This window comes from Cebus imitator, unplaced genomic scaffold (genome assembly GCF_001604975.1).
Source record: "Cebus imitator isolate Cc_AM_T3 unplaced genomic scaffold, Cebus_imitator-1.0 Scaffold7, whole genome shotgun sequence".
Classification (NCBI taxonomy): Eukaryota; Metazoa; Chordata; class Mammalia; order Primates; family Cebidae; genus Cebus; species Cebus imitator.
The window spans coordinates 5,744,825-5,771,225 of NW_016107322.1; the positions used below are offsets into that span (position 1 = coordinate 5,744,825).

Consider the following 26,401-nt stretch of genomic DNA (forward strand, 5'->3'; position numbering starts at 1 on the left):
GAGACTGAGGAGAGAGGATTGCTTGAGCCAGGAGTTCAAGACTAGCCAGGCCAATAGTGACACCCTGTCTCTACAAAAAAAAAAAAAAAAAAAAAAAGTAAGGCATGATAGCGCATACCTGCAGTCCCTGCTACACAGGGTAAGAGTGATATTTAGGGAAAGAAAGGATGGGGACATTAACCAGAAGTCTCCAGTGACTGGTTCCTTCCCACCTCATCTCCCACTAGGCTTTCTACACCAGTAATTGTGTACTAATCACAGCTAAGCCAGCACCACGCTGTTTCTCATGGCCATGCCTTTCACCAGAGTGTCTTTGGAGCTTGGGGAGCTCTGCGGCCACAATCTGTTTTCTGGCTTCTCTTCTTTTTCATGTACTTGTTTCTTCTCCCTTTTAAGGCTTATCATAGATGTCGCCTCTTCTGCTTCTGCCCAGGCCCAGTTGGGTCCCTCTCCCTGGCATCCAGTTGTTCTCTGTGGCTGCTAGCATTGTCCTTACCATCTTTCACTAAAAGCTAGAAATTTCATCCCTCCGCCAATTCTGTTTCAGAAATATCTCTTGATTCCATTCTCTGATCTTCTCCCAGGGCATCTACTGTTTTGACTCAGGTAATTGTCATCTGCTGCTCACCTGGTTTCTTATAAAGCACCTTTCCCAGTTTTCCAGCCTCTCTTCAGCAATTCGATAGTCAAAATACTGCCAGAATTTTCTTCCAAAAATACATGTGATTTTTCTGCTCAACACCTTTATTTTCCCTCATTTCCAAAATAATAGAAATCTAAACTTTTAACACAGAAAAAAAAAAATTCGTTGTAATCTGACTTTTGTAGTCTCATTAGCTCACACTCCTGCCACTCTTAATCTATGTTCTAAGCACATTAATGTCACCACGCTCAAGAAACCTGTGCTCCTTAACATGTGTGTGACTTCCACAGAGCTAATTCCTTTCCATAAAATGCCTTTCCCCCATTTAGTTCTTTCTAAAACTCTAATTCGTCTCCTAAGACCCTGCACAAGCAACTCTTCAATAAAAATTATCTTTGTCTCTGGTAAGCAGAGCTATTTGCTAAATGTTCTGTAAATCACAATATTTTGCTCATGTATCTAATTTAGTTTTGTTTTGTTTTGTTCTGTCACCCAGTTGCCATCTCGGCTCACTGAAACATCTGCCGCCTGGGTTCAAGAGATTCTCCTGCCTCAGCCTCCCGAGTAGCTGGGATTACAGGCACATGCCACTGCGCCCAGTTAATTTTTGTATTTTTAGTTGGAGACAGGGTTGCACCAACTTTTAGCCAGGCTGGTGATGAACTCCTGACCTTGTGATCTGCCTGCCTCAGCCTCCCAAAATGCTGGGATTACATGCATGAGCCACCCCGCCTGACTTAATTTAGTATTTAGTACTGTATTTTAGTTGTTGGTTTTATTTCTGCTTTTGGCTTTATGTCTCACATGAAACAAACGTTACTTTTGTTTCCCTCCTCTATACCAATATATGCACATATATTCATTTGGTAAAAGTTATTTTTTAAAGAAATATTACATTTATTTAGCCCATTCTTCTTTCCTTTGTTTAGAATTGTAACAAGCAAATCAAACAGCCACATATTCTCTTTTTTTCTTTAAAATATTTCCATAAAAATAGATTTATACTACAACTTTATTAATGAGCCAATGCACAAATGCATGCTTTAGTCATTCTGCTCTTCAGATAACTGAAATTGATATAATGTAATGTTTGTTAACAAGTTATACATTAGATCTGATGGTGAATATGACTTCTTTCGAAAATCTGTAGATCAAACTTGAGAAGGAAATAGTCTCTTTTATAAAGGAACTATGCACTCCTAAAATCGTCTGTATTGTTTTTACCTGGGTTGCAGAACAATGAGCTGTCTTCAGATGAAGAGCTGGTTGGGCCTTGCTATTCCTTCTCATCTTCACATCACCGTGGCCAAGCTAAAGAAAGCTGGAGAGAAGAAATGCTGATTTGTAAATTCAGAATTGGCACTCATTTAAAGACTTCCTATAGGTATACTAATGCTGATCTCATCCACTTGTTAATAAAAAAGGTCTTATTTACATCTCTTAACTTTAAAACTAATTTAATGCAAAATTATATTTTTTCAGAGTAAATGTCTGTTTAAAAATAATATTTCCACCAAACACACACAGAGCAAAGTACAAGGAGAGTTTACACAACAGGAAGAGATTCTCCATTATTATTTCTGGAGAGCATCCTGGTCTGATGTTTTTCCTTTCGCCATTCTTAGAGAAAGTTTGCTGGCCAAAACAGGTCAATCCAAGTCCCACTTATTTCCTCAGGAATACAGGTCAGGCAACATGCAGTATCCTTGGGAAAGTGGCCCCAAACGACCAAAAAGGCCATCACAGTAAGACATCAGGAAGCACAACTGTTTCCATTGACACCAACATAATAAAAACAAAATGCTCTAGAACTATGTGCTTTCTGAATCATAGTTTGTAAAAATATTGCACATGCTGTGTTTTGACCACCCAAGAGAAATTAAAGTCACTTTATCCCTCTAAAAGCACCTTGGTCCTACTGATGTTTATGATTCTAAAATCAGGAGCATGAGGGGGACCCTTTCTGTTCCTGGGAAAGGATCAGTCAGTATCTGCTAAGGCGATGTTAGAAAAAAGCTTTAAAATACCCCCTTTGTTGCAAACCTGCTGTGGGAATTCATGGTATGCAACATCAAAGGAGTAAAATTCAGGTCACCTCTGTTGGATGTAGCCATGTGGGTGTGTGAATTAAAAACATGCAACAGGGAGCCTGACAGGTTCCTGTTTCAGTCTGGCTTCTTCTTCAACTTATCTACAAGTGATCATATTGATAGTCAAAGGAGAGGGCTCAGACAGTTTTCAGAATGTCCTGGTTCTCAGAAAAGTGGATTATAATGGTCAAATGCCCCATTACCCTCAGGAAATAACCAATAAAAAAAGCAGGCCCAAATCTTGGTAGCTAAAAGAAAAAAAGAATTTCTGAGAATATTTTTGTTCACCATAAAATAGATGAAAAATCAAGCTGCTCAGGAAGAGCTGGAGAATGTGCAGAAGTGCACTGTATACTTCTGGTTCAGATTCTCAAGCTATTAGGACACAGCATAATAGGATGGTGTTTCATCACGGGCAAGGTGGTCGGCCATCCAGCAGCTCATATCTGTGGGTCCCCTAGGGTGGTCAGACCCTCAAAGGAATGGGACACTCATCTCCACAGTTTCAAAGCTCATCTCAAACTTATATCACACAATTAATAAAAATGCAGAGATTTTAAAACCTGACAGTTTGTAGTTGCCTGAAAAGAGTGATAAACTGACAGAGGTAAAGTGAAAAACAGACAAAAATAAAACGAGACTTTGTTATGTGAGCAAAGTTTCCATTTTAGTCATTCTGATGTTTTCTTCAAACCTACTTTCCCTAAGCGACTTCTGCAACTTGATTTCCTTCCTGCCCAAACTGCTGTGTCACCTGCTTTCCAACTTACAAAATCCTGACCCTCTTTGAAGTCTCCTTTCAAATTGTACCTCCTTGGTAACAATTTCTCTGACCATGCTAGTCCACGGCATTCTTTATTTACTGAACTCATCTGTGACCCCATCTGGGCAGCTATATTATGCGATCTTGAGACGTTATGTGTGTGTGTCTATGTTTGTTTAAACTGATGCCTTATCTCCTGTGTTACACTGCAAATCTAACAAGACCAACAGCCAGGTCTTCTGTTTTTGTTTTAATTTCCTACAGCCCTCACTTCAAACTTACACAATTAGTACCTACTGGTTGACAAAATAACCAGCATATTTTTTCCTTGAGCATAGGTAATATTTAAAGCCTTCTGTTTGTCTTATAATGCATTTAGACCGAGATTTAAGCTGACTTTGTGAAGAAATATTATCCAATTTTCTAAACAACTTCTTTTTCAGTTGTTTAGGAGGTTGGTTTAGAATAAGATGATAAATAGATAAACAATATTCTAATAAAGGGGTTCAGGGGTTCAGGGCGCCCTCAGCTCCCCTGAGAGGACATTTCTCCAGGTTCTTGGTCTCCTGCCCTCTCAAGAATGAGAGGGGGGACCACGGCACACTCCGCAGTAAATACCAGACTCGAGATTGTTTGTAGAAAGTGATTTATTTAGAGAGAAATGGGAGAAGGAGAGAGAAAGAAACAGCTAACTCTCACACTGAGTGAGAGGAAGAAAAGCCGCTCTCACACTGAGAAGGGTTCCCAGAGGGTGAAAACCAGAGAAGGGAGGCTCCTCTCACACTGAGTGAGAGAATCCTCAAGGATGGAATCCAGGAGAGGAACGCAGCTGCCACACTGAGTGCAAGGGAATAGAGAGAGATGGAGTTTAGGAGGGGAAGACACGCTTCCATGAGAGAGTGTGGAAGGGGACTCCAGAGGGGAAATCCAGGAGAGAGAAAAGCAGCTTCCACAAGAGTGTTCGTGGAAGGGGATCCAAACGTGGAGTCCAAAGGGGTGTGGAAGAAGGGGACTTTTAACCTCAGAGGAACCCCCACCTTCTCTAAGACCCCAGGCCAATGAAAGGAGTTCCTTAGAACTTCCGCTGGAGTGATTGACTCTTAGTTTCTTCCCACGCCTGTGAAATTTAAACATAAACCGTCAAATCTCCAGGAGGGAAATCCATGAAAGACGGGCAAGGTGCTGGGAAGTTCTTGCCCTTAAAACTATGCCCCGTTGTGGACACGGAGAGAGAACACATTCCAACAATATTAAGGAGCAGCTTTTGAGTTGCTTATTAGTAATTTCACGTTATCTCAATATTTATGGATTCTTTAAAGACTTTATTTGTAATTTGCTCCCCATATAGAGAAGTAGGCTGCATCTAGAAATTATCTTCAGATATGTTATTTCATTTAAAGTTTTTAAAATTGGATTGCTTTTTAAATATTATCAAATTCAAAGTAATAAACATTGGCTTTATTAAGCATGTCTAAATTTAGTTCAAAGTACTTTTTTTACATTTACCTTTTATATATATTTTTTAAAGCCAATGTTAAAAATTGCTGCATGATATATGTACACAGTTTTGGGGCACATGCGCTAATTAAACACAGTCATACAATTTATAAATGTTGATATTTTTCCCACTGAATATTTAAATAGTCTATGAAAAGTGAGTATTATCATTTAAGAGAACACAAAGCTGTATAAACTAAGAAATATTATCAGTCACACACAGAATAAAATAAATCGAAATTAAACTTGGAAAACATAAAATACTCATTTATGTTCTTGATCAACTTGAAAATATAGCAAGATTGCCTGAAAGAGCTTTCAATTTTTTTATGTGGGGCTAACAAGGAAAAATATACCATTTCTACTTATGAATATCCAAATCATTTTAAATAAGTAAAAAATTGGAAAACATTGTGAGGAAATGTTGCACCTGAGTTTCACAAAGACTTACATGCAGAATTGAGATATGTGACAGCTACCTAGAAGATAAAATTGCCCATGATAGAGTCCTTGCAATCAGAAGATAGGAAAATGAAATAGACACACACATAGGGAAGGCTAAAAACAAACAAACAAACACCGGTTTGGGTGAAAAAAGAAGGATTTCAATCTATCCTCCTTTGCTTTCTACCAAAGAAACTTGGTAAATGCTTGGATTCATTAAGCCTGGTTTTTTTCACCTATACAATGAGCATGCTAGTTCTTCATTCCCTGGTTACTAAGCGAATTAAATGAGGTACATAATATAAAGCACCTAAAATAATCCATGAAGAACTCTGGACATTCAACAGGTGTACCCTCCCTTTCTGTTCTACAGATAAATGAGCAGTCCAACACAGCAGATGTATAATGTTATTTAAAAGAAAAAGACTCACACATCCACAAAACATGTTATAGAGATGGAAAAAATTTTACAGACCTTTCAGGAAAAAAATTAGAGCAGTAGGAAAGTTGGAGAAAGTAAAACACGAATCCAAGGAAGTGAAGGAACACACATATACTTGAAAAGATGAAGTCTGATGGAAGGAAATGTTTCAGTGAATAAGTAATTATATACAAAAGAGATGAAAATATAAGTTGAAGCCTGGCCCATGAATTCCAGGTGGAAGAGTAGGGAACGACTGGCAAGCTAATAAAGTCCCAGAGCAGTACAAAGAGAATAAACTTTCACAGAAGTAAATGGCGCCATGCCATTCTCATGAAACTCAATTATCATAATAAAATACTCCTACTATGAAGCCTTTCCTATTGGAAATGTGTCAATTCTTGCAAATATAAATTTACCCTCCATTCAATTTGAAACTGAGCTTTACATAAGAGAACTTTCCTTAAAGTGTATTGCTATATTTTGTTCCAATAAATTATACTGTGCTTTTAAAAAGTGGCCAACAGGGCAACAAAACCCCTCTTGCCTAATTATTTGTAAGCATATGGAATTTGGAGCAGGCAGAAAATAGAAATGCATATTATAAGTTTGATACTGCATAAAACAACCAGGGTTTAGGAAGCAGAGCAGATCACTTAAAACGCTGTAATGGATCTGTAATGGCTCTCTGTGGAATTCTTCAGACACAATAAAGTCTCTTTGTAATGAGGATAAATTGCACATATTATACTTATTATTCAGTAAGAACATATTTTATTTACCTATAACATTTTTCTAGATGGGGAGTGATAGAGTCTAAAAAAGGCTTCCAGACATCCTATTTTGTGTATTCTCTTTCTCTCTCACAATTTTACATTTTAGGTAATGGATCTTTCTCTTTTTGGTATATGACACATCTATTACTCTCCTGTAATCCATATGTTAGTCTTGCAGCTCTGTTTCAAATGATGATTTAGCTAGCTTGAAAAAAAAAATTTGGTATTTAGAGTAATATATGGTCAAAGTGCCTAGAGTTCTATCCAGTCCTGCAATGCCATTTATTTTTAAAGAACTGAGAAAAACAAAGCTTATTTCCACTGAGTAAATTAAAGAATACTGAAGGCTCCATTCAGATGAACAACTGAAACATGAAAAGAATATATTATCGTTAATATTAATCTAACTTTCTTGCATTAATACAAGATGTCCTGAACTGCTTAGTTTTATTGAAGAAAGGGTAGAGGAGAAGGTACTAGCTACTCTCATAAAATGATAAAAACAAATAGTCTCTTAATATCTCTTTATTGAAAATAACATAGTATTCGTATTACTCATAGTATTTTAATACCAACTAACCATGTCAGTTCAGTAATGCCAATAATAAATTCACCAGTTTTCTCTTGTCATTTTTTAACTCTGATTTTTAAATTAAGGATAATTGTTAAATTGAGTCTAGTGTGAAGAATAGCTTACCTTTTGTGATGATATTCTGTCTGAAGCATTTTTTAGATTTATTTAATACATACTCAAAATAGGTCTGAAAAGAAACCACGGTCAAAGTTGATGATGGAGCAAGTGTCTCTAGTAGAGGGGCGATGGCTTCCTAAATGACTCATTTGGGTGAGCAGAAAGCCAGCCTGATTTCAGAGCTCTTGGCCTAGTCTGGGACTTGATGTTCTAAGCAAGGTTCCAATCCCCATAACTTAGCTGAACCTCCATCTGGTCTTCACATGTTACAAGGAAGTATAAACCATAAAAAAATCTAGAGGAGACTCATAAAGCTTAACGAAGTCTTATGAAAAAATAAGATTTAAAAAATCATATTAATAACAATGAGATTTTTCTTTTCAAATTGTGGAATATATTGAGATAAAGGACTGACTTGATAGTCCTTGAACTGCTACACAAAAAACAGGCCTTCGAGGAACAAGTCCTTGACTCAATGTATGGGCAGAAAGCATATACAGAGAAAAGCCACCATTGTAGGTTAGAAGGGACAAGAAAATAGAGTAAGTACTAATGTTGGTGTTTGGTTAGAACAAGAAGTAGTAACTTAACATAAGGAGATTTGAATGTGTTTTCAGCTTCAGGTATTAAATCCTATCTAAATATAAATGTTGGTAAAGAGAAGAATATATGACTTATGTAGGAGGTGAGGACTATCGGTGTTTCTAAAAGGAGCATCACTCCTTTCCACCTCAGAAAGCAACATGAGGGACGAACAAAGACTGTATCAACTTCCTCTCCTATGCAATAACAACAACATCTACAACAATTTATGAACCACCTACTGTGCATCAGGCCATAATCCGTACTAACTCTTTTATTCCTGCAATATTGCTAGGAGAGAAGGTAACATTATTTCTCAAAATCTAGCTGCAGGGAGTTTAAACTGGTCAAGGTCATAGCCAATCAGTGGCAAAACCAAGATCTGAAACTCAGCCATCAGGATCCAGAGCTTAGAGCTTACACTGTTAGTATTTCCTGGCTCTCGATGTTATTGTTTTATTTTTGTTTATAAAATTGGTTATTATTTTGTGCCTCTAAGATTTGTGTTAAAGTAGGAATAACACCTGGGTCCATTTAGTATGTTTCAAGTTTAAAAAATGCAGCAGCAGGGATGCCTGAGGGGACTGGAGGGACTAGGGAGAGAAGAAAGACATAACAGAATTTCCAGAAAATTGAAGGGCGATATACCATTTCAAAAGGGCTATTCAATATATTCAATTCCGTAGTTTAAATATCATAAATTACTAACAGAAAGTACATTACTTTAAAAGTTAAAAACGGGCTCCATTAGGTTGCTAGAGCATGGGTAAATAAGTCAAAGTGTTCTTAAAAAGTTTAATCCAGACAGGCTGGACACACTAAAAGGATCAGGAGTCACAAAAACAAACCTGGATTATTTCACTCTGTTCTTGACACACAAAATGCCATTACTTATAGTACGGAGTTTTAACTATTCGTAGCATGAAGTTTAAACCACTTAACCTGGAATTTAAAAGTCTTGGCAATTTTGCCCCAGCCACCTTTCTAGCCTCACTTCCTGTGATCTGTGATCACTCCTCATAATATACATGGTAATTGTTCCCTGACCACTTCTCTTAATTTACATATTAATTGTTCCCAAACATGCTGTAAACTAGTGTGCTTTCTCTCATTAAAATGTATGTTTAAAGTCTGACTTGTGGTTGGAATGCCAACTCAAATGCCAATACTTTGTTTTTTCTTTTTTTTGTTCTTCAAATATATGTGTGTGTGTGTGTGTGTGTGTGTGTGTGTGTGTATATATATATATATATATATATAATGAATATAGAAAAGATGAATATGCAGTATTTGGAGAATAGTTCTGAATGCAAATATATGTAAAATTATTACACATGTATTACATATATACATACCCCCTATATCCAGTTTATTGATTATATTCCTCTGTTAATTTTTGTCCTTTCTAATTTTTTCTAGATTTGTCCCATTCTTAAAATACATCAACTAATATACTTCCTTGCCATCTTTACTGTAAATATACTATAAATATATGTATTTTAACCTCCAGAAATTAAAATTTCAGTACTTTTTAAATATTTCCATGACTCCTCCAAGCAAATCTTTGCCTCTTCATATCTACATTTTTATATAGAGATATGTAGATAATATATATGCTTAATATATTTATATAGATATGTATATATATTTATATAGAGATATGTAGATAATATATACACTTAAGTATATATATTATATATAATATACTGTAATATATATATTATACTGTAATTATATCCCTTAGTGCATTTATTCAATCATTGAACAATATATGCTGAGCACCTATTACATACCAGGCATATTCTAAACTCCCTAGACCTAGGACTATTTGTCATTTGGGTTTGGGGTGGGAGGAGTAATTTTCTATTTTCATGCTCACTTCTCAACACATAGTAGCCATTAATCAAACAGTTGTTGAACTGAACCATCATGAGAGACTCAGTAAACATCATAATCAATAAATCATTAAAAAATAACATCTTATGCTTCTTAAAAATAAATAATTAATATGTGGAAAAATACACAGGCATATACCATTTTAGTGCACTTCACTTATTGGCCTTCGCAGGTATTAAATTTTTTAGAAATTGGAAGTTTGTGGCAACCCAGTGTCAAGCAAGTCTATCACAAGCACTACTCTTCCAACAGCATGTGCTCAGTTTGTGTCTCCATGTCACATTTTGGTAATTTTCTCAATATTTCAAATTTTTTTCATTATACCAGTTGTGGTGATCTGTAATCAGTGGTCTTTGGTGTTACTATTATAATTGTTTGGGGGCATCACAAGCCACTTATAGAAAACAGATAATACATGTTGTGTGTGTTCTGACTTTTACAGTGAACAGTGGTTTCTCCAAATTTTGCCCACTCCTCAGGCCCCTCTACTTCCTGAGACATAATATTACATTTAAGCCAGTTAAAAACTCTACAATGGGTTGGGTGCAGTGGCTCATGCCTGTAATCCTAGCACTTTGGGAGGCAGGGGGATTGCTTGAGATTGGGAGTTCGACACCAGCTTGGCCAACATGGTGAAACCCTATCTCTACTAAAAATACAAAAATTAGCTGGACGTGGTGGTGGGCACCAGTAATCCCAGCTATTTGGGAGGCTGAGGCAGAAGAATCACTTGAACCTGGGGGGCAGAGGTTGCAGTGAGCCGAGATCACGCCACTTCACTCCCGCTTGGGTGAAAGAACAAAACCCCATCTCAATAAATAAATAAATAAATAAATACCCCACAATGGCCTCTGAGTGTTTAAGCGAAAGGAAGAGTTGTACATCTGTCACTTTAAATCAAGAGCTAGACATGACAAAGCTTAGCAAGTAAAGCATGTGAAAAGTCAAGATAGGCTAAAAGTTAGGCCTCTTGTGCCAAAGAGGAAAGTTCTGAATGCAAAGAAATATTCTTCAAGGAAATTAAAAGTGCTACTCCGGTGAATATACAAATGATAAGAAACAACCTTATTGCTGATATAGAGAAAATGTTGGTAGTCTGGATAGAAGTTCAAACCAGGCACATTCTCTTAACCCAAAGTCTAATCTAGAGCAAGGTCCTAACTCTCTTTAATTTTATTAAGGCTGAGAGAGGCGAGGAAGGTGACAGAAAAAAAAAAAAGTTTAAAGCTAGCTGAGGGTGGTTCATAAGGTTTAAGGAAAGAAGCCATCTTTATAGGATAAAGATGCAAAGTGAAGCAGCAATGGATGATGGAGAAGCTGAAGCAAGTTATTTAAAAGATCTAGCTAAAATCATTGATGAATGCAGTTTTCCTAAATAATATCTTTTCAGTATAAATGAAATAGACTTCTATTGGGAGAAGATGTCATCTAGGACCTTCATAGCTAGAGAGGAGAACTCAATGCCTGGCTTCAAAGCCTCAAAGGACAGGCTGACTTACTTGGAAGGGGCCACTGCAGCTGGTGATTTTAGTTGAAGCCAATGCTCGCTGACTATTCGGAAAAGTCTTGGGGTCATTAAGACCTATGCTAAATCTATCCTCCTTATGCTTCACAATGGAACAACAAAATCTGGATGACAGCACATATGTTTACAGCATGGTTTACTGAATACATTAAGCCCACTGTTGAGACCTATTGCTCACACACAGAGAAAATATTCCTTTCAAAATATTACTACTCATTGACAATGCACCTGGTCACCTAAGAGCTCTGATGAAGATGTATGAGGAAATTAATGTTATTTTCATGTCTGCTAACACAACACCCATTCTGCAGCCCATGATTTAAGAAATATGTGTTATAGTGCTATAGTTGTCATTTATAGTGATTCCTCTAATGGATCTAGGTAAAGTAAACTGAAAATATTTTGGGAAAGATTCACCATTCTAGGTGCCATTAAGACATATATGACTCATGGGATAAGATCAAAATATCAACATTAACAAGATTTTGGAGGATGTTGATTTCAATCCTCATGGATGACTTGGAGAAATTCAAGACTTCAGGGAGGAAATAAATGCAGAAGTGGTAGAAAGAGCAAGAAAATTGGAATTGGAAATGGGGCCTGAAGCTGTGACAAAATTGCTGCAATCTCATGATATGAACAGATACGGAGTTGCATCTCATGGATGAGCAAAGGAAACTGTTTCTTGAAATGGAATCTATTCCTGGTGAAGATGCTAAGACCATGGTTGAAATGACAACAGAGTATTTAGAACATTCCATAAACTGCCGGGCGCGGTGGCTCATGCCTGTAATCCTAGCACTTTGGGAGGCCGAGGTGGGTGGATCACCTGAGGTCAGGAGTTCAAGACCAGCCTGGCCATCACGGTGAAACCTCATCTTTTGAAAGAAAAAAAAAAAAAAAAAGAACATTTCATAAACTTAGTTGGGAAAGCAGTGGCAGTGTTTGAGAGAACTCATTCCATTTTTAAAAGAAGTTCTGCAGTGGGTGAAATACTATCAAATAGCACTGCATGCCATAGAGAAATCTTTCGTGAAAGGAAGAGTTGATTGATGTAGCAAACTTCATTGCTGTCTCATATTAGGAAATTGCCACAGCCACCTCATCCTTCAGCAACCACCACCCTGATCAGTCAGCAGCCATCAACAGGAAGGCAAGACCTTTCACCAACAAAAAATTACAGCTCACTGCAGGCTGAGATGTATTGTATACTTTAAAATACAATAAAGTATTTTAAAATTAAGGTATATAGTTTGTTTAGACATAATGCTGTTGCACACTTAATAAATGACAGTATAGTGTAAATATAGCATTTATGTGACTTGTTTTATTGCAGTGGTCTGGAACCAAACCCACAATATCTCTGAGCTATGTCTGGATAGGTCAAAGAGTAGAACCTAAATTTGGCAGGATCTCAAATCTGGAACTTGTATAATGTTAATTAAGAACGGAGTAATGAAACATAGCACCATTTTGCTGCTCTTAACTTTTTCGCCAAGGTTTTAAGTAGATGTTAATCTCCTCCAGATCACCAAGGTAGACTCATCGATTGCCCTTAAAGTTTCAAGGGTAATTTACAGTCATCCAGTTCAAACCCCACATTTTGCAGATGAAGACACTGTGTCTAGAGAGATTTCCAAAGATGGGATGAGTACTATGCTTCTTTTCCCAATGCCTCTCCCTTAGTATTCTGTCACCACATTTTTTTTCCCTTTGACATTCTATTTTCTGGATATTTAATGGAACAATAGTAGCAAGGTATCAGTTGGGAGGTTTGAAAGAGTTGATGATGGAGAAAATATTTCTTTCTCTTTACATTTCAAGGTCTCTCCTGTAGTTAGAATACTTTATAATAAGAAAATGAAACAGTGCCGAGAAATCTATCTTTGATTAACAGGAAAAGAATTGTGAGTGAAACTTTATTTTCCCTTTTTCTTTCTTTGTTTCCTCCAAATTTATGAAAACAAATCTCTTAAATAGAATGTCGCATTCATGTGTATACACAGACACACATATGTGAATACGTATATATTCATTATGGGAAACAAATATTTTACCCACATGCATCTGAAAAATTCCCTTAAACTTACTCGTTTCATGATGGGTTGTGATTAATTTATCAAGATTTTTTTTAATATAGTGCAGACTGATTATGATTAATGTGTTTATCTGCTAAAAGAATAAGAAGAAAGTTTAGGCAAGCAAGCCATTGTGTTCTACTTGTTAATAAATCATTTGTTCTATGAATTTTTGCCTCCTGGTTTGTTTACATTTTGAAGCAAAATCAACATTCCTTCATTCAAAAAATAATAATACTTTACCAACCAATCACCAGTTTAACCTTCAGTCATTTTAAAAGAAGTGAAGACAGGTTGCCTAAAAATTATTACAAGAATAGAGTATGAGGAAAGTATCCGCTTTCATTTGGCTACTAATAAGTCTTTGAAGCCTAAAACCAGATACAAAGTGATTAGAGATGGCTTGATCTGAGAAAGGCATATGCTATTCAGCATGCACATTTGAACATAGAGCTAAACATCAGCTAAGCAGAAGTCAGGATGCAACACGCACTGTGCGCATTTCTGGCTTTTGCTTCTCATTCAGTTTAATGCTCCAACTTTCATCGTTTTTATTTTTCTTTTTTACTTATAAGAAGCTTACTCTTGATCTGATCACTGAGACCTCACCCTCTTCTAATCATCTCACTTCTATAATCTTACAGTATTTTTTAGAACCAGTATTTACAGTATTTTTTAGCTCTTGCTGAAAACACACACAGTTTCCGCCTCCTCTCCTTGAAACCAACCCACTGCCTGGCACCATTTCTTGAAACAAATCACGATGCCATTCCAGTCTAACAGGCAACTTGCAATTTCAAAAACAAATTCAGCTGCAACTGCTTTTAAAATATCCTACTAGGTTACTTTTCTGTCTTACGTCACCCAGGTTTCCAGAAATCTACTCAAAATGCCTAATGAGGCAATAAATTTCTTTATTGACTGTTCAGAATGTGGAAACAAATTGGAGTGACTCACTCAGGGCTTTTCTTAACCCTCTTATTCAGCAAAACAGTTTATTTTACTGAAAGAATAGGAAAAAAAAGAGCTGACAATTTAAAATTAACTAAGTAGGCCCACCCTCTTTAATGCCTCTAGGATATTCCGGAGGATTTTTTTTTTTTCAAGAGTGTATGTTACAGCTTAAATGAGATTATCAAAGAGCAAAATCTTGGCTTATTTATCATCTTGTGAAAATAATTCCCATGTCTGCCTTTTCACTTATTGTGATTTATTACGCCAACTAATTTTTAATGCAGAGTTTCCTTGCGTTGTCTTTGCTAGTTTTATGATTTTTATTTGTTTTGTCTTAAGGAGCAATGGTCTTCTGATAGGCCTTAATTCATAGGTAGAAATTGACCTGGGGGGTTATCTTAAAAACAAGCCTTGCTTATAATGCATTATTAAAGATAGAAAATAACACTGGAAATAGAAAGTGCCATCGAAACTATATTTCTCTCTATAGTTTGCTTAAAAAAACATTTGCATATGAAATATTTGCTTAGAAATATTTAAATTATTTATTCCCTTAACATATTCCAAACAATATGGGCAAAGGTATTGAAAAATGTTGCTAATGGATTAAAAAGCTACATGCTGAAGAGTATTTGTTTATAAACACATAAAGAATATACATCCTAAAATAAATATGTAATTAAAGTGAGATTAGAGAAAATTTAGCTCAAACTCCTCAATGTACAGATATTGAAAGAAAAGGTAAGGAAATAAAGAGATTTAATAAACATCACTGGAAATTTGGTACAAGGCACCAGATCTGGAACTCCCATTTCCTAAACCCTGAGGGTTTATTCCAATATTGCATTCTTGCCTTCCTTTTCTTTGCTGAGCCTGAAAATGCCATATGGCATTAGTTCATTTTTCACATATTCATTCATGAAAAACAGATCTAAATGGATGTGGAGGAAGGGAGGAGATCATCTATGTCCCAAAATGTTGGGAGTCAGCGTTTTGTTTTCTCCTTAGAAACAGTGGCCTTCCCCACAGTTAAAAATGGTGTTTTATGTTCCCCTTTTCTCTTTTTAATTTTGAATCTTCCATACTTATTACTTGAAGTTCAGAATATTAACATGAGTATGAAATATAGAAAGGAACTGAAAATAACCTTGAGTTAACCAAATTATAGTTTTTTGGGTGTTTTTATCAGTGCTGTTTATTGGTTTGTGAAATCTTTTCATGATTTCTTGGAATTTCCAAAAGTGGGAAGATACTAAGGACAGAATAAAGATAGTTAATAATAGGAAGCAATTGATTACTACATAGCCATTTATTTTGAATTTTCAAAAGAATGAGACCTAAGTATATATCGTCATCTACGAAATTTAAACGGATGTTTATATATACAATTAACATTTATTATAGAAACATAAACAGAGCTAGAAAATATCTTAGATAGTGAACGTTAACTTCTATGCTTAACAGGTAACGCCTAGGAAAATAAAGACGTTTACTTCAATGGTATACAGCAAAGTAGTAGTAGAGAAAGAGCTAAATATACCTAATCTCATGTTATTTTTTCCCAACATGCAGCCTCTCACCTATACATGACGGCACTTTAATGTTCTTATGCAGATAATTTGAATTGTTAAAAATAAATATACAGATGAACTAATTCTACACAAGGCCTTCATTAACACAATCCCTTTTCTAAGCAGCACTGAAGTTGCAGAGAAAAGTTTACTAATCGCCACCACATGTTAACACTACCCCTTAAGTGCCAATGCATTACTGAATCCATGGCCACTATTATCATTTATGTTTAAAATAAAGAGCATAAACAGGAAAACTCCTTACTAACATGAAGATATTGCAACTTCATTCTCTTTATTAACTCGCTGTGGTGGAAGACTTCAAAATCTAAATTAAAGGCAATTATGAATGAGTAAATCCTACTATAAACAAAATTACCAGTCCTGAAAAGAAATGGATCTATCTTAAAATTTTAACAGAAAAAATAAATTTGTGTATATTCCTTACCATAACAGTTTTTCACACACACTTACAGACACACACACACAGAGTCATCTGGGTGAGCCTTATTGACAAAGTTATTTGGGGGCATTCTGTGAACTTATTTCCCACAATCTTAAGTAATATAGAGCTGTGAATGAGTTGAAAACATGGACTCTATGAGAAGACTACCCAATACTCTGATATAGCCCCAATATGCCTTTGTGTATCTTTCTCAGTTACAATACTTACCATTAACTTCCAAATCAGTAAAACGGATGATGATTTAAATTTCATATGCGGATAAACATTGCATTAACTCCTAAGGTCCCCAAGTTTCTCATTTATGGAAAGAGAGTGCATCTCCTTGAGAGAAGCAGTTCAGATTGGTTAGTTTGGTTTTCACATATGGCTAAGCAGCTAACATAAAGTGGAGAATCTGAAGATACGGCTCTTCAATACAAGTTTTCTTTCAACAGTTTTTGTAACTTTAAATAAAAGATTCTGTACCCTTCTGAGCATTACTTTACTTAATATAACTATTTAGATGTTTTGAATGTGATGATTTCTAATTTGCCTTCTAAGTATTCATATTCTGAATAATATTTTACCTCTAAATGGCATTTATGTACTATACATTTTATAGTTTACTTAATGCCGCTTTAAAATTACCTAATTCATATCAGAATGAGGATAAGTTTTACCTGGTAATCCAAATACAAAATATAATTTTCCACTTGTCTAACGGTCCATAAGCATACACAAGAATATAAAAAATTAAAGAGCAATTCTTCAAGTTACAGAATACTGATATAAGAATTTAAGGATTTTCTGATATTATGAACTATTTTATTTAGAACAAGAAAAGGTTATTCAATGAAATAAATACTATATTATCTTATATTTTAAAAACTAAGATTTTCTCTGGTACCTAATTCGCTTAAAATAATGAAAGAATTAAGTGACACTTCCTAGTTATCTAATGGGTTGTAATGAACATTCCTCTTCTGTCATAACTACTTTCTCCATCCACAGGGATAGGTCCCCATGAGCAAGTGACACTCTTTCCTCTAATCCCCGCTGACTTGATATAGCTGGATCAATCACACTTTTTCTCCCCGGAATTTAGAATTAAAATTGAGAAACTCTTTTTCAGCTTAATCTAAGTCTTTGGAAATAGATGTAAACTCATAAATGTAGAGTGACCTTAGTCCAACTTCTCTGAGGATTGGAATCAACAGTCTGGCAGAGAAACAAAGCTGAGTTAGGCACATAGGGAGAAGCAGAGATCGAAGACACAGAAAATATTTCAGCAGACATTAAGGATCCGGTTCCGGTCTCTCCTACAGAATTTTTTTTTCCTATTAGATGACGTGAGATAATCCAGCAGCTGTTCAACACATATATTTTTTGTTTAAATTTACTCTAATTGGCATTGGTTACTTGAGAAAAAAGAGCCCTAATTCAGTCCAGGATGTTTTACTAGTTTTGCTAAAACCAGTCATATAGACTTCCAAAGTAAAGAAGTTTCAGAATCACCAATGTGAAATAAGTTGGCACTAAAAGTATGATCTATACCAATTATAAAACTATGCTCATAAAATATAACACAAATGAAACTCTGTAAAAATAGAATTATGAGTAATATCATCAAAGTAATGGTTAAATTTTAAAAACATGTTTTATTACAGTTTGTTTCACCAGACACATTTTTACAGCTTTACTCACTTTAATCACAATTCACTTTTAATTTTCATTATATTAAAAAGAAGATTGATTTGCATTTTACATTTTACCTCATAGTATTGTCTAAAATAGTGGACTTTCTACTCTCTCCCTTTGGTAAGCATAATAAGAGTGTTTCACTCCCTGCGTTTTAAGGCAATGTTCAAATTAGCTTACCTACTCTTTTCATCACATCTTACATTTTAAGAGCTCTGTGAAGCAATGAAAAGAGTATAATGGAACCATAGATCAAGGCACCTCATTCATTAACTTTTAAAATATCACCTCATTTATTTAGTCTTCCTCTGGGGTTTCTCTTTTGATAAGTAGCAATTTTATTAAACCTCCATATAAGCTAAATGAGAAAGAATGACGTACTTTGCTACAATACCTATAAAGATGATATTCTTACATCTAAATTTATTTTAGGTAGGGGCATTACAGTGTAATCACGACATCTGTTTTTTTTGTGTGTGTGTATATAAGAAATTGGAAGAATGCTATTAGCTTTTAAATTTACAGCACACCAAATAGCTAATACGGTTTCTGGCCATGTGGGAAAACTTTAATGAAATTACCCCATCTAAGGGAACAAAAAAGGGTGAAATTACTGGATTAATGGCAGGCCAGAATATTTGAAAGGTGAAACCATGCTTCAAAAAGTCTGAAGGTAGAAAATCCTGTTCTCAAATGTAATTCATTAGAAGTAACAGTGCATATTGTCCTGTAACTGTATGTTTGAGGCTCCAGACAAAAATCAGTAACATTATATCCCTTAAGGAATAACTGTCATAGCATGCAATAGATCACCTTGTAAATACAATTTCTTTTGTAATGAAAATATACATGTACTCTGGGAGAGTGTATGAGAAAGCAGTCGTTTGAGAAACAATGGTACAATGGCACCCCTTTATCTCTGGAGGGAAGGTTCCAGATCCCATAGCGAATACTTAAAATGCTGATATATCAAATCCTATATACACTATAACCACTAATAAAATAGTATCAATCCCTATATAAATGATAACTAATAATAAAATAGAAGAATTAAAACAATGTAATAAAAGGTATGCAAATGTAGTCTCTATTTCAAAATATCCTATTTTACTGTAGTAACTTATTTTCAAACTGTGGTTGTTGGTATGTAGCTGAAACCTCGGTGAGTGAAACCATGTGATAATGGGAGACTACTACATGAATCTTCAGACTTTTAGACATAATCATTCCTAGTAAAACATCCAATTCACAAAGACTGGAAAAATCAATGGCCTATAAGATTTACAAGAAAAATCTGAGGAGAAAAAAAAACACTTTCTGTTATAACATATAAAAGACATCATAGATATTAAAGTAATCCAATGAATGTTACCTACTATCTTATTCACTAGTAGGAATTCAAATTGAGAATCGGAAATCCATCTCTATTTTCCCTACAAGCCCTACCCCCAAATTTGTATATAATGACCTCTTTCTTCCTACTAGCCATGCAATCATATCTTTTCAAATTAAAGTTCTATCAAGTTTCTGCTACGTAATTTCTCAGACGTATACACATGAAAAATTATACTTAAGGACAAAGTAGCCCCAAATTCTGAGGCCAACCATCTTTTCTCTTTGCTAGAAAGCCTCATTTCTTCTTTAACAGGACAGAGTAGAGTTTTTGCCCATTGAGCTACCTTCTATAGCTGGATAAAAACTTCTCCAAACTACTACATTCTTTTTTTAGTTCACCTATGAATAATAATGAGCTAGTCAATCATAAGGAAGAAAAACCTGCCAGCTCTACCCACATTCTGAGATTGTCTTTTGAATCACAATTCACTTGCCCACTTTTGCATGTGGCTAATTTGTTTCATTAAAAGTGTGCACAGAAGTTTTATAGTTTGCTACAGTGTAAGTAGAGAATCCTCACTCACAGAAATTGAGGCTCAACTCAGATTACCTTATAACCACTGCAGAGAGGGGCACTCTCTGTTTACATGGACAAGGGGCAGGTACAAACCAATAACACAACATATTTCTTCCTGTAGTCAATTCCTTATCTACCCCAGAAACATCACACTGAGAATCTGAAGAAAGCTATAAACTTCTCTCCCCAACACTCCAAAATGCAGACTGAAACTTTACACACGATATGATTTCTTTTATTGAGAATTTATTCTTCTTACATCAAATATAAAAGCAAAGAATTGTTATTTTAGTTTTTGGTTTTCAGTGCAAAATTTAACAAAATGGATACTTCCAGGAAAGCATACTGAAATAAATTCTAATTGGAAAAAAATAAACAAAAACTAGATAATTATTTCTTTCCCAGGAGCAGTGCTTCTCAAGTGTGGCTGCACCTTGGAATTACCTGGGGAGCTTTAAAAAATACTGTGGCCTGGGTCCTACCATCAAATATTTATATTAATTGGTCTGTGGTGCCCTTGGCATTCAAATTTTTAAAATCTCCCCAGGTGATTCTAGTGTGCAGTCAAGGTTGAAAACCATTGTGCTAGAATGCAGATTAGTGCAAGATTATGGTCATCTTTCAAGTAATTAGAAAAGTTTTATTGGAAATAACACTAAAGGTTATCTGATACCATTCTACAGTTACTGACATGCTTATAATTAAAATAAGAAAAAAAAAGCAATAAAAATATTGATTCGAGTAAGATTATAATATTCAATCTTTATAAATCCCTTTAATGTTATAGTATGGAATAAGATATTTTGTAAGACCATGTATCCATGGGTGAACAACCTAAATGTCAGAAACATGTCTACATTTAAATTTTACTAATTCTCTTTGCTACCTATGGAAGAAAAATCCTAGGTTTAGTTTTGACAATTATATTGTCCCACAAATTAACTTTTTCCAAAGAATTATCAGGAATTGTCTGGTGTCAACTAAAACATATTTTTCAGAATTACAGAATGAAAAATGGCATTTGAGATGCCCATATTATTAACTACTTTATTATAATTCAGAAAAAATAAGGTGATTAATAATCCTGGATTCTAAAAGGAATTTAGTCAGAATTAGGAGCTAAATTTCTATATTAGAATATAGAAAAAAAATCAATTGGCCAAGCACTTGTAATCTCAGTATTCTGGGAGGCCGAGGCGGGTGGATCACCTGAGGTCAGAAGTTTGAGACCAGCCTGGACAACATGGTGAAACCCCATCTCTGCTAAAAACACAGAAATTACCTGGGTGTGGTGGTGTGTACCTGAAATCCCAGCTATTCAGGAGGCCGAGGCAAGAGAATCTCTTGAACCCAGGAGGCAGAGTCGCAGCAGTGAGCTGAGATAGTGCCACTGCACTCCAGCCTGGGTGAAGAGCAAGACTCAGTCTCAAAAAAAAAAAAAAAAGGAAAATGGAAAAAAATTACATTATACCCATTGTACCTTATGCAAATCAATCTGAGCAGATATTCCTGTACTGTACAGAGGATATTAGAGTAATCCAATTCATTGGAATAATATTCATTGGTCTCTTCCATGCAGTGACCACTACGTGTCAGGGAAAAAAAAAAAAATATATATATATATATATACACACACACACACATATATATATGTATATATATACATATTGTAAAGTATAAAAATTTAATATACACATATATACTTACCAATGTGAAAGGAGTTGTAGGATATATTACACCATTTTTTATAAAAATACAGAAAAAAATATATATATACACACACATATATATGTATATATATACATATTGTAAAGTATAAAAATTTAATATACACATATATACTTACCAATGTGAAAGGAGTTGTAGGATATATTACACCATTTTTTATAAAAATACAGAAAAAAATATATATATACACACACATATATATGTATATATATACATATTGTAAAGTATAAAAAATTAATATACACATATATATTTACCAATGTAAAAGGAGTTGTAGGATATATTACACCATTTTTTATAAAAATATAGAAAAATATTTATAGTTTGCTACTTCTGTTAAAAAGGTGAAAGAACAATATACTGTATATTCACATTTGCTTATATTTCTTTCACAAAATGTTGGAAGCATACCAAATAAATGAATAAAAATCATTGAAAGGGGCCAGGCGTGGTGGCTCATGCCTGTAATCCTAGCACTTTGGAAAGGTGAAATAGGTGGATCACCTAAGGTCAGGAGTTCACCTAAGACCAGTCTGGTCAACATGGTGAAACCCCGTCTCTACTAAAAATGCAAAATTAACCTTGCACAGTGGTGGGCACCTGCAATCCCAGCTACTCCAGAGTCTGAGGCAGAAGAATCACTTGAACCCAGGTGGCAGAGGTTGCAGTGAACCAACATTGTGCCATCATAGTTCAGCCTGGGAGACAAAGGGAGACTCTATCTCAAATAAAAAAATAAATAAATATGGTGGAAAAGGAGCATCTCAGTATAGTCTTGATTTTGAACAATTTTAAAGTAACATTATTGTAAAAATATATTAAAATTAACAAAATAGTGTGGATGCTCACACTCATAGTTTGGGGTTTTATTCTAAGTATTCATGGGATAACATTAAAAAGAGTCTGGTCACAAAAAAAAATGAAGGCAATAAATATTTCAAACACTAGAAGATGGTTTTTATAGGTAACTTGTACTATAAGATAATACAGGTTGAATGTCCCTAATCTGAAAACCCAAATCTGAAATGCTCCAAAGTTTGAAATTTTTTTGAGTGCTGACACAATGCCACAAGTTGAAAATTCCACACATAAGTACCTGACACAAACTTTGTTTTATGAACAAAATTATTTAAAATATTGTATAATGGGCTACGTATATAAGGTGCACATGAAACATAAATGATATTTGGGCTTATACTTGGTTTCCATCTGGAAGATTGTTCATTGTGCATATGCAAATATTCCAAAATCCAAAACGCTGCCTGTCCAACTATTTTGGATAACGAATACTCAGCCTACACTGTGAAGGCTTAGAAAAAGACATAGCAAGAAAAGGAGGAGAACAAGAAGGAAAAGGAGAAGGAGGAGAAAGAAAGAAAGAGAAAGAAAGGAAGGAAGGAAGGAAGGAAGGAAGGAAGGAAGGAAGGAAGGAAGGAAGGAAGGAAGAGAAGGAGAAGAAATAGAAAGAAGAAGAAGAAGAAAAGGTTTGTGACCAAAAATAATTTTTTTTTCTTTTTTTCCCTGACAGAGTCTCCCTCTGTTGCCCAGGCTGGAGTGCAGTCCCACAATGTCAGCTCACTGCAACCTCAATCTCCCAGGTTCAAATGATTCTTCTGCCTCAGCCTCTTGAGTAGCTGGGACTACAGGTGTGTGCCACCATGCCCAAGTAATTTTTGTATTTTTAATAGAGACGCAGTTATACCATATTGGCCAGGCTGGTCTCAAACTCCCGACCTCAGGTGATCCACCCATCTCAGCCTCCCAAAGGGCTGAGATTAAAGGCATGAGCCATCAGGCCCAGCCTGTCATAAATTTTTAAATAATAAAAGAGTAATTTCAAGAGAAATATGGGATATGACATCATTTGTGTAAAAAAGTGAAGGTTCACACAAAGTGATAAATAGCAGTAAACTTGTTCATTGAAACTTTATAAGCACCTTTCCCTGGGACGCAGCAATAAATCTAAATTTTATGTTCTTTTTGCTTAATTTCCCGGGCTCCCCCCACCACATCCCTGGCTGGTGCTCTATCTGTTGGACTTTAGTGAGCATTCCTCTTTCTTCAAGGACTATGACTTTCCCTCACTTTTTCTTCCTGCTCACTTGGATTCCAGAAAAAGCCTCAGGCCACAAGAGCACTAGACAGAAAACTTCAGGAAACACAGATACAGAATACATCTAGGCTTTAGAGAAAAACGAAGATTATTCCCCCTTGGTACCTTCTTTTCTGCAAAAAATGGGGGTCATCCTGGACAGTTTGCCACAAAATGAGGATGAGACATGATGATCCACAAGGTGAGACATGGACTAGCTTGAAGTTAGTAGTTAAGCCTTGAAGACAGAATGCTGGGAATGTATGTGATAGTACAAACAAGTGTGATTGATTGCCTGTTAGGATTCAGCTCCCTTGTTCCTTTGTTACTCTTCTCCTCTTGGGCTGCCCAACCACCATAATTGCTCTGGAACAAGATGAGACTTGACTATGAATCAGAGATTCGAAAGAGAATTTCATAGCAGCAGAGAAATTAGTAGACAAGTTAGCTGGAGCAATAAGGTGGATATATAAGGTTTTGGTTTTGAGTTGTCTTGGCCAAAAATAGGTTTTTCTCAGGCAAGAGCTTGACTCCTAGTCTCCTTCCAAAGCTAACTCTACTCTGAATCAGGAGGTAGGAAAGTCAAATAAACAAAGCAATAACCATGTTAACTTTTCTGACCAAAGGCAATTTAGGGAGAGTTAGAGGCTAAACAATATTATGGTGGAGAATGTCATAGAAGTTCCAAAAGAAGTCTATCAAAGGCTTTTGAATAAATATTAGGGTTTCAATAAAATTTTGTGACTGCATCTCCTGATGATTAATCATTCCAAATGTGAAAATGTTTCATAATCTTTGTTCACAGCGCAGGGCAAAGTCAAATCTGAGTTTCATACAAACACTCTCAGCAACTACTTAATGAGATTTAACTCTAAAGTAATGAAACTGAATTTCTCTTTAGTTACAGATTGGCTCTGAGACAAATTCTTAAAAAGGAATGGAAATATCAGCAGCCTTACTCAGCTGAGGATATGTTTCCTAAGGTAAAGTAGGACGGTGCTCATTTGGTGTGGAATGTTTGAAAATGAGTCAGCCTCATTATGTGGTTTGCAGACTCGAGCACCTCAGAATCACTTGAAGAGCTTGTTAATATACAGTTGACTGGATCCCATCCTTCTCATCTTCTGTTTCAGTAAATCTGGAGTGGGTCACAAGAATTAGCTTTCCGTAAGTTTCCAAATGATACTGATCTGCTGCCCTGGGGAGCACATGTTGGGAATCATTGCTTTAGAATTATATTACCATATGGTCTACATAGAAATATTTTTAGAGAATTTCTAGTTTTTATGGGAATTATTTAATTGTTTTTATATCATCTGCTAAAAGATATACTAACATTAGCATTTTTTTCATACTCATAGCCAGGTTACATTCAAGTTTTTCTATAGAGTTTAAGTTGTAAGAATTTATATTTGCATGTGCAATCATATGACCACAAAACTATTACGAATAGTAATTTCTAGAACAGTATTTCTCAAACTGGGTCATCAAATGTATTTGTGGGAACTATCAGTCTCTTTTAGAAACACTAGCAAGGATATAAATTAATGTAATTGATAAAGAAAATGCACATGAACATTCTTTTTTATACACACATAGCTCATTATTTTAGTCAGTACAGACAGTAAAGTGGCCTTTAAGTGTGTGTTTTCCAACTATTTCATATGAAGGTACATAGAGAAATTTGAATTTATTTAGGACCCTTTTGAAGGAAGTGAATGGAGCGGCTGATGGGCAGAGGAGTTAGTGTAAGAGCTCTCACTGCTCTGTTGTGACTAGCCCACCGGTAACAGAGGAAATTTCTCAAAGTCTTGGAGTATTTTTAACCTATTTTGTTTGAGTGGGTCCTAGCAGGTGTGAAGCTCTTTATTAGGGTAATTTTGTTCCAGAATTACATAATAAGGACGCCATATCTAAACTTAGGTATTTAAAAATGGATGGCCATTGCAGAAGCAATACATCACAGCACCTAAAGGAGAACAACTTTTCAGGATCTCTTCAGATGTTACCACCTGCCCCACATTCTGTCCTTGAAAAGTGGGAGACCCTTCCTGTCTTCATGCCCCCAGCCTTGCACCTAACCACATGGTGTAACAAACCTAAGTCATTGACAAGAGTGTCCCCTATTCCTTGGAAATGTTAAAAGAGAAAATAAAAGTTATAAAATATTAAACTAGTTGCGACTGTCCAATGGTGATTTTTCTGCAAATGGTTCAGTGTACAGTGTGTCTAGAAATAGCTATTAATCTCTTCTCTAACCAACATGGTTTGAGAATTGAAGTGTGTAGGATAGTGTGCATTTTCACATGTAAACATGGCAAAGTATTCATACATGTTGCAGTGAAAAATTAAGTTTGGAAGAAAATTTTTATAACAATAACATTTAGCTAATTGAAAAGAGTAGCATAATTTTTCTTTAATGATTTGGGAGAAAATCCAAGATTTTACATAGCCTCAAGCTAGTATTTCCTGAGTGAAAGTCACAGACCAGAAAAAAGAATCCAAAGCTTTATGTGTCTTAACATCTTTCTCTGCCCAACAGTCATGTCAGGTAGATACTCTTATTATCATCATTTTATAAATGAAAAAAAAAAA

At 35.4% G+C, this 26,401-nt stretch overlaps 1 long non-coding RNA gene across 1 annotated transcript in view; it reads right to left on the reverse strand.

Moving 5' to 3' along the window:
• Positions 1-1,867: 1,867 nt before the first annotated feature.
• The window catches only part of LOC119472863, a 112,164-nt gene continuing 87,630 nt past the window's right edge, over positions 1,868-26,401 (reverse strand). Inside the window, exon 3 of the long non-coding RNA XR_005202044.1 lies at positions 1,868-1,964. This is a non-coding gene — a long non-coding RNA (uncharacterized LOC119472863). The remainder of the gene's footprint in view (positions 1,965-26,401) is intronic.